Here is an 8,593-nt window from a genome sequence, read left to right as displayed (position 1 = left end):
CACCGGGGATCAAGCCCACAGCTTGAGCATGTGCCCTGACAGGGAATCAAACTGGCATCCTTTTGATTTGTGGGTCGATGTTCAATCACTGAGCCATACCAGCCGGGCTATTCACACTATTTTTAATACGTTTTGGAGATCTTTCCTTCAGTACATCGAGTCTACACCCTTTTCTGTGGTTGCAGCATATTCTCATATGTGAATGGGTCATAACTAGCACTTGCAATTTTGCTAAATAGAGCCAGTATTAGGGCTCTCTAGAGAACAGAGCCAACAGTGTGTGTGTGTGTGTGTGTGTGTGTGTGTGTGTGTGTGTGTGTGTAGAGAGAGAGAGATTTATCTTTTAATTTATTGATTGATTTTAGAGAGAGGGGAGAGAGAAACATCGATCTCTTGAGAGAGCCATCCATCTGTGGTTCCACTTATTTATGCATTCATTCGTTGAGTCTTTTTGTTTGTCTTGTTAATCCTCACCCAAGGATATTTTTCCATTGATTTTTAGAGATAGTGGAAGGAAGGGGGAAAGACACAGAGTGAGAAACATTGATGTGAGAGAGACACATCCATTGGTTGCTTCCTGCACCCACCCTTACCAGGGCTGGGGATGGAGCCTGCAACCGAGCTTTGTGCCCTTGGCCGGAATCAAACCCAGGACCCTTCAGTTTGCAGGCCAATGCTCTACGCTCTATCCACTGAGCCAAACTAGCTATGGCTCATTGGTTGATTCTTATATGTGCCCTCACCTGGGATGGAACCCACAACCTTGGTGCATCAGGATGACACTCCAACCAACTGAGCTGCCCGGCCAGTGCAAGGTTTATTTATTTTAAAGTATTGGTTCACATGCTTTTGGAGGCTTCAGAAGTCCAAAATCTGCAGGAAGGCTGGCCAACTAACGACCCAGGGAAGTGTTACAGATCCAGTCCAAAGCAGTCAGCTGGCAGAATTCCTTCTTGCTGTGGAAGACGGAACGGTTAGTATTTGTTTTAGTAAGACCTTCAACTGATTAGAGGAGGCCCACCCCACTATGAAGGGGAATTTGCTTTACTCTGATTGAAAAGTCTACCAATTTAAATGTTAATCTCATCCACAAAGTACCAGGACTGACCTGCAGACCCTGAGCTATGGATGAATGGATTACTCTGACACGTTTCTGTGAAAGAGAGAGCTAAGGGACTGCTTGGCTATAGCAACCAAAACAGCCCCGTTTGCCTACCTCCTTAGACTTTTATTGTAACAACAGCTTGAACTAGTATTAACTATTAGATACTATCAGCAGGGTAAGCATCCTTGAGAAAACAAATGTATCTGTAGTGTCTTTAAAACAAGGACATTTTGAAGTCTAAATATAAAGATTCTAGTGAAACACCCAAGGGCTTAGACTTGTTTGGAAAAGTCAAGGCAGGCTCTGCTGCCTTTGGCAAGGTTCACCTAGAGGCCCCCGACCTTTTGGAGATTCCTCCTTACAGACTTTCCAACCAAGTCCCATGCTTCCTCCCCACAACAGAGCACTTTCACAGAAACATCCAGAATAATATTTGACCAAACATCTGGGTATAGTAGCCTGCCCAAGTTAATACACAAAATTAACCATCCCAATGCCAAACTGACCTCTACAGAGATTATTCCAATTTATGTAAGATTCCTGTCCACAAGTACCAAAGAAGAACAAATTGGTGTCTTTAGACAGAGTATCCCAAGAATGCCCATGAGGTTTCTGAGGGTCTCATGTGCCTGAGATCACTAGAATCTACTGTAAAAAGAATTCATAGAATGTCAGGACAGGAAGGCACCTAAAATACAATCTAGTTAAATTCACTCATATTATAGACTAGAGGCCCGATGCATGAAATTTGTGCAAGAGTTGGTCTTCCTCCCCCAGCTGCCAGCACCGGCTTCCCTCTGGCACCTGGGACCCGGGCTTCCCTTGCAGCCCTGGCTTCATCTGGAAGGTTGTCAGGAAGGATGGCTGGTCTAATTAGCATATTATGCTTTTATTATTATAGATGGGGAACCGTAATGCGGTCGCTGGCCAATGCTCAGTGTGCCCATGACCTGTGGGGTCCTGCTTGGTTCGGAAATGGGACCCTGAATGCCCTGGCGGGGACTCAGCCTGGCAAACATCAGGCTCCCATCAGGGTTCTCTGTAAGAGCTGCACCTAGTTGGCCACTGGACAGATTCTGACCAAGGAGCTCCTTGTGCTGCTCAGTTCAGGTCCTCCCGCCCTGTCTGCCTTCCCGTGCTCTTCAGTCTTCGGCCTCACAGCCTCTACAATCTGGCTTACTTCCTGCATGAGCATTCTTACGGAAAAATTTCATGTCAGCTGTCATTCAAACGCTCATGACTGCATTATGTCCAGGGTAAAATCCAAACTCAGTACACCAAGTCCCACTGTGTGGCCCTGCCTACATCTTCGACCACTGCCATTTCCACTGCCTCCTAACAGGTGTCCTGTGCTAGAATATCCAGTCTACCAGATGCTGACAACCAGCACGCCATGAAGCCATATGCCTCTTCTACCCTTGGGCCTACAGTGCTTCCCCACACTGCAAGTGTCCAGGGCACTTCTGAGGCCCACCTGATAGTTCTGCGCCATAACAAATTTCAAGGGTCTCCTCCAGACCTCTGCCGCAGGGGCCAGGCGTGGAGGCTCTAGAGTCAGACTGCTTGGGTTCCAGTTCTGGGCCCTGTGCTACCAACCCTGTGACCTCGGGCAAACTCCTAACCTCTCAGAACTTCAGTTTCCCCTTTTGTAAACCAGGTATAGTTCTTGTCTTACATGGTTATTGGGCAGCTGTTCAACCAAAGCTGAACTCATCATTATCAGATTTTTGTAATTCTTTTTTTCAAGATTCTTTTTTTTTTTAAATATATTTTATTGATTTTTCACAGAGAGGAAGAGAGAGGGATAGAGAGTTAGAAACATCAATGATAGAGAAACATCGATCAGCTGCCCCTTGCACAACCCCCACTGGGGATGCGCCCGCAACCAAGGTACATGCCCTTGACCGGAATCGAACCCGGGACCTTTCAGTCCGCAGGCCGACGCTCTATCCACTGAGCCAAACCGGTTTCGGCTCAAGATTCTTTTTTCCACAGCTCAGGAACCCCAACACTTAGCATCAGTCAGTTCCACTCCTCCCCACCCCCACCTGGTAATAGACCCTATTGTTAGTTGAAATGAAATGAGGCTGTGGGTAGACCCGCCATGGCAGGACTATTAACAAGCAAACCTGCCTGGCTTTAGAAGAATAAGTCTGGGGAAGTTGGTTTGATGGTTGCTCTGTTTTAACATAGATCATAGATGAGTCTTTAGTGTAAGGCAGCCAGGCTGGGAACCCATCTTCCAAAGGACACCTTCCAAGAGCAATGGAACACCTGCTACCTGACTCAAACATTCTTGGAGCACCTACTTTGGGCAGGGCTCTATTGGGCCCTGGGAGTAGGGTGATAAGCTGAGGACAGAGATAACCAACAGTTTGATTTTTATCAAGAGGAGATTATATCCTTACTCCCATTTGCTATATAGTTCAGATCCCATTATGAACTCCGGGAACTATTCCAGCCCCTTTGTTGTATTGGAATGTCGTCACAGTTATAACCTATTGAATAAGGAGCATTGATCAGGGCCCAAGAGTGTTAGGCAAGGATTTTGCTGCAATGCTGGGGGATTTGAGGTAGGTTCCTTCTTACCATTAGCACTTTGTCTTTGCATCAATTCACTCTTGCTACTATTTTGCTTAGAAATCTGTCTGTTAATCTGGTCTTTAGCTGTAGGTTATTATTTTATATTTTACTTACTTTTGGAGCATAGTGTTCCTTAAGATGGCAGTGGTCAGGCCAAGAGAGGATATTCTCTCCCTGGAGGAAAAAGGACTGTCTGGCTGGGGTTGGGGAAAATGTTCAGTTCTGATACTGTTGTTTCTGTTTACTCTGGTGATTATTTTTAAATGTAGGTTATGACAAGGAAATTCTAATAGTCCAAATGGCCAGTTGATCCCAAAGGGGACCTAATACATGAACATTTGCTGGACTGTAGAAATGGACTTTTCAAACACAGATAACCCAACAACAAATACTTTCCTAAGCATATTTGGTCTCTTTTAGATTGTATTTTTTTATTTTTTGTAAATACCTCACACCAGGTCTATGCAGCACTGGAAAGAGCAGTGACTTGTGAGCCATACTCTGTACTCATCATTTTCTTTCTTTTTTTTAAAATATATTTTTATTGACTTCAGAGAGGAAGGGAGACGGAGAGATAGACACATCAATGGTGTAAGAGAATCACCGATCGGCTGCCTCCTGCATGCCCCCCACTGGGGATCGAGCCCACAACCCGGGCATGTGCCCCTGACTGGAATTGAACCTGGGACCCTTCAGTCTGCAGGCTGATGCTCTATCCATGGAACCAAACCAGCTAGGGCTGGATTGTATTTATTTTTGCAAATGTCATATTTCACAGAGGTATTTCAGAATTTCTATGAAAAGTGCTACTGATAATGTACCTTGTAATTTGGGCAGCACTATATTTTTATAGTGAGTCATGTTTATTGAAGCATATTTTACATAGAGCAAAATTCACCCTTTTTAAGTATACAGTTCAATGAGTTTTGATAAATGAGTAGTTATATACTACTATCACAATTTATATATATAAAAGGCTAATATGCAGTGTCCCCACAGGAGTTCGACCGGGAGACTGGGAGTGCTATCGCTCGCTATGATGTGCGCTGACCACCAGGGGGTGGCACAGGACGAAGGAAGGCCCCAGCTGGCAGCCGGAAGGCCCCAATTGGCCCTGATCGCCAGCCAGGCCTAGGGACCCTACACATGCATTCATTTCGTGCACCGGGCCTCTAGTCAAGATATATAATATCCACCCTAACCAGTTTGGCTCAGTGGCTAGAGCGTCGGCCTGTGGACTGAAGGGTCTCAGGTTTGATTCCAGTCAAGGGCATGTACCTTGGTTGCGGGCACATCCCCAGTAGGGGGTGTGCAGGAGACAGCTGATCAATATTTCTCTCTCATCAATGTTTCTCTCTATTCCTCTCCCATCCTCTCTGTAAAAAAATCAATAAAATATATTTTTTTAAAAAGATATAAAATATCCATCACCCCAAAAAAGATCCCTCATAAGACTTTAGAGTTAGCTCCTTCCCCTCGTCCCCAGTCGTAGCAACCACTGACCTGATTTCTAGTCCCACAATTGGCCTTTTCAGAATGTTGTATAAATGGAATAATTCATCATGTAGTCTTGTGTGCTTAGCTTCTGCCACAAAGCATATTGTTTTTTGGTGTGGTTTTTTTTTTTTTTTGCTTTAATCCTCACCTGAGGACATGTTTATTGATTTTTAGAGAGAGGGTAGGGACTGGGAAGAGAGAAAGAGAAACATGAATGTGAGAGAGAAACATTGATCGATTGCACCATTCGGGAATCAAACCATGACCTTTCAGTGTACGGGACAACACTCCAACCAACTGAGCCACACTGACCAGGGCAGCATAATGTTTTTTAGATCCATCTATGTTATTGACATATCAGTAGTTTGTGTTTTTTTTTTTTTTTTTCCTTTTTAAGCCTGGCTTGTATTTCATAGAATGGCTACATCCCAGTTTTGTTTTTTTGTTTATTTACCTGTGACCAGTGGACTGGGTTGTTTCTTGCTTTGGTGATTATGAATAAAAAACAACTAGTTTCCGGCATTTGTTTCATCATATACATAATTTTTTTCCAAATATGTTTTTATTGATTTTAGAGAGGGAAAAAGGGAGAGGTGGGGAGGGAGAGAGAAAAAAAGAAACTTCTATGTGAGTAACATTGATTGGCTGCCTCCTGCATGCCCCCTACTAGGGACTGAGCCAACAAGCCAGGCATGTGCCTTGACCGAGAATCTAACCTGCAACAATTTGGTGCATGGTACGATGCTCAACCAATTTAGTCACACTGGCTGGGCCATGTACATAATCTTGTTTGAAGATCAGGACCCCCTGAGAGTTGGTGTCTGAGAAAAAGGACACACAGGGCGTTACACTTATGTGAGGTCACATGACAGTAATGGGAATTTTGGTCTTCTAACTCCCAATTGGAAAGGATATTGTTTGTTTTTTTACTTAGATGTAATCCACATTCCATAAAATTCCAATTGGAAAGGTTTTAACAGAATTTACATAAATTCAGAAGTATTACAAAATCAAACCCCCACTGAAACATCCCCAAGAATATTTTATTTCTCACCTGGTGGGATCAGGCCTAAACGGGCAGTCGGACATCCCTCTTAAAGCAGGAGGAATCTTAAAATATCATCTCTTGATTCAAATGGGGCTCTTTTGAACCATGGGTAACCCTATAATGAATCAAATGCACTAGTCCATAATAAACTAAAATTTATATTAGCAAACAATTGAAAACAATATCAGGCAATGGAGGTTTAGTTATATACTTTATGGTGTAGGTATATAATGGAATAGCATGTAGCCATTGAAACTAATATTGAAGAAAACAGTATTAGGAAAAGGATCATGATCATAATGTGAGGCTAAAAAAAACAGTAAGAACAAGGTAAACCTACTCTTATAAAAAAAATGTTTACATAGAAATAACTAAATGGATAGAGTGGATATAAAGGAAAACATTATCGGTAGCTATTTCTGTGCCATGGAATTACAGGTTTTTAATATTTCTTTTTGCTAATCTGTAGTTTCCAACTTGTTCAACATAAGCAAAAATCAGTGTGTTCTGTTTATAGAGATAATACCTGAAAGGTGCACAATAAAACATTCAAACTGAACTGAAAAAAAGATAAAAAGTTAAAAAACTCTTCCCTGCCCCTCAAATTGCTAAGAACATCTATTATTTTTGTAAAAGAATTTTTTTTCCGAACAAAGCAACTGAACTTCCTCCATACCAACCACCTGAATGCCTTGTTTCTAGGGCTGATCTGGGCCCACACCTGGGAGTCTTCAGTGTCCCACTTCTCAAGGTCCCTCTGGAACCAGCTCATTACCATTTCTTTTCATTGTCTCTCCCATCTTGACAGTCAACACTAGGTACAGAAAAGCTTTAGTCATATCACTACTTTCATAAAATCCAGAAGTAAGGAAAAGAGGCAGAGGAGAAAGAAAGGGAAAGGAAGGGGAGGGGAAGAGAGGATGGAAGGAAAGGAAAAAAGAAAGGGAGAGAAGGAGGGAAGAAGAAAGGGTGACCCAGGGAAGGAGGGTGGGAGGAAGGAAGGAAGGAAGGAAGGAAGGAAGGAAGGAAGGAAGGAAGGAAGGAAGGAAGATGGGAAGGAGGGAGGAGGAAGAAAGGAAGGAGGAAAGGAAGGAAGAAGGGAAGGAGGGTGGGAGGAAGGGAAGGAAGGAGGGAAGAAAGAAGGAAGGAAGGAAGGAAGGAAGAAGGAAGGAAGGAAGAAGGGAAGGAAGGAAGGAAGGAAGAAGGGAAGGAAGGAAGGGAAGGAAGGAAGGAAGGAAGGAAGGAAGGAAGGAAGGAAGGAGCTTTAATTCTTTCCTTCCCAGAACTTAGCTTCCTGCTAAGGTAGAATGAGTTGAGCTTTAAAGTCAGACTCTAGTTCAAATCTACCTCTTACCATCCGTGCTCACGAATGTACTCATTCATTGAGAGTATTGGCCACCCACTGTGTACCCGCTCCAGAGCTAAGCTGTGTGTACCTTGAGGTTTGCTTCACTTCTCTGCACTTTTGAGGTTCATCTATAAAATGCAGAAAGTATCCATCTCACAGGATAATTGTGAAGATTGAATGATGTGGTCTCTGTAAGGCACCAAGCCCAGTGCCTACTTCAGAGTGGTGCACCATCAACACTATCACCTATCTTTGGGTCATTAGTTTTAAACCACAGTATTTGGAGAAAAAGTAAAATGAAACATAATGAAATTTTCACCTCAGGACTAAATGAATGGCTAGACCAGTGGTTTTCAAAGTGTGGTCTCTACACCAAGCATGTCAAACTCAAAGGCTAGCAAGGTTTAAGTTTATGTGGGCTGCAAAAAAAACAAAAGCTTCAATTTTTATAAAAATGTAGGTTTAGCCCTAACCGGTTTGGCTTAGTGGATAGAGCGTTGGCCTGCGGACTGAGAGGTCCCAGGTTCGATTTCGGTCAAGGGCATGTACCTTGGTTGCGGGCACATCCCCAGTAGGAGGTGTGCAGGAGGCAGCTGATCGATGTTTCTCTCTCATCGATGTTTCTAGCTCTCTATCCCTCTCCCTTCCTCTCTGTAAAAGTCAATAAAATATATTTAAAAAATGTAGGTTTATTTCGATAGAGATGCTGAATACAAAGGGCTGAAATATGTAATAATTAACAAAGGAATAGAACATTTTAATAAAAATTAATATTGTTCTTGAACATTAACTTACCAGACACTGAATAACTGAACAAATTAATAAGCGTAACGCAAATCTATTTTTCTTGTTCTCCGAAAGTGAAATATTTCCTGTTGCGCACACCAAACAAGTCAGTCCAAGACTAATGACGTGGCAATCAGCTGCTAAAATATTTGCTGCTAGTATTAGTGGAGAGAAATGGTGCGCCTGCACGTAAGGCGCGTAAGGGAAATGAATGCAACACGATTAT

This window comes from Eptesicus fuscus, chromosome 12, assembly GCF_027574615.1.
Source record: "Eptesicus fuscus isolate TK198812 chromosome 12, DD_ASM_mEF_20220401, whole genome shotgun sequence".
Taxonomy (NCBI): domain Eukaryota; kingdom Metazoa; phylum Chordata; class Mammalia; order Chiroptera; family Vespertilionidae; genus Eptesicus; species Eptesicus fuscus.
This window is presented reverse-complemented; position numbering follows the sequence as displayed.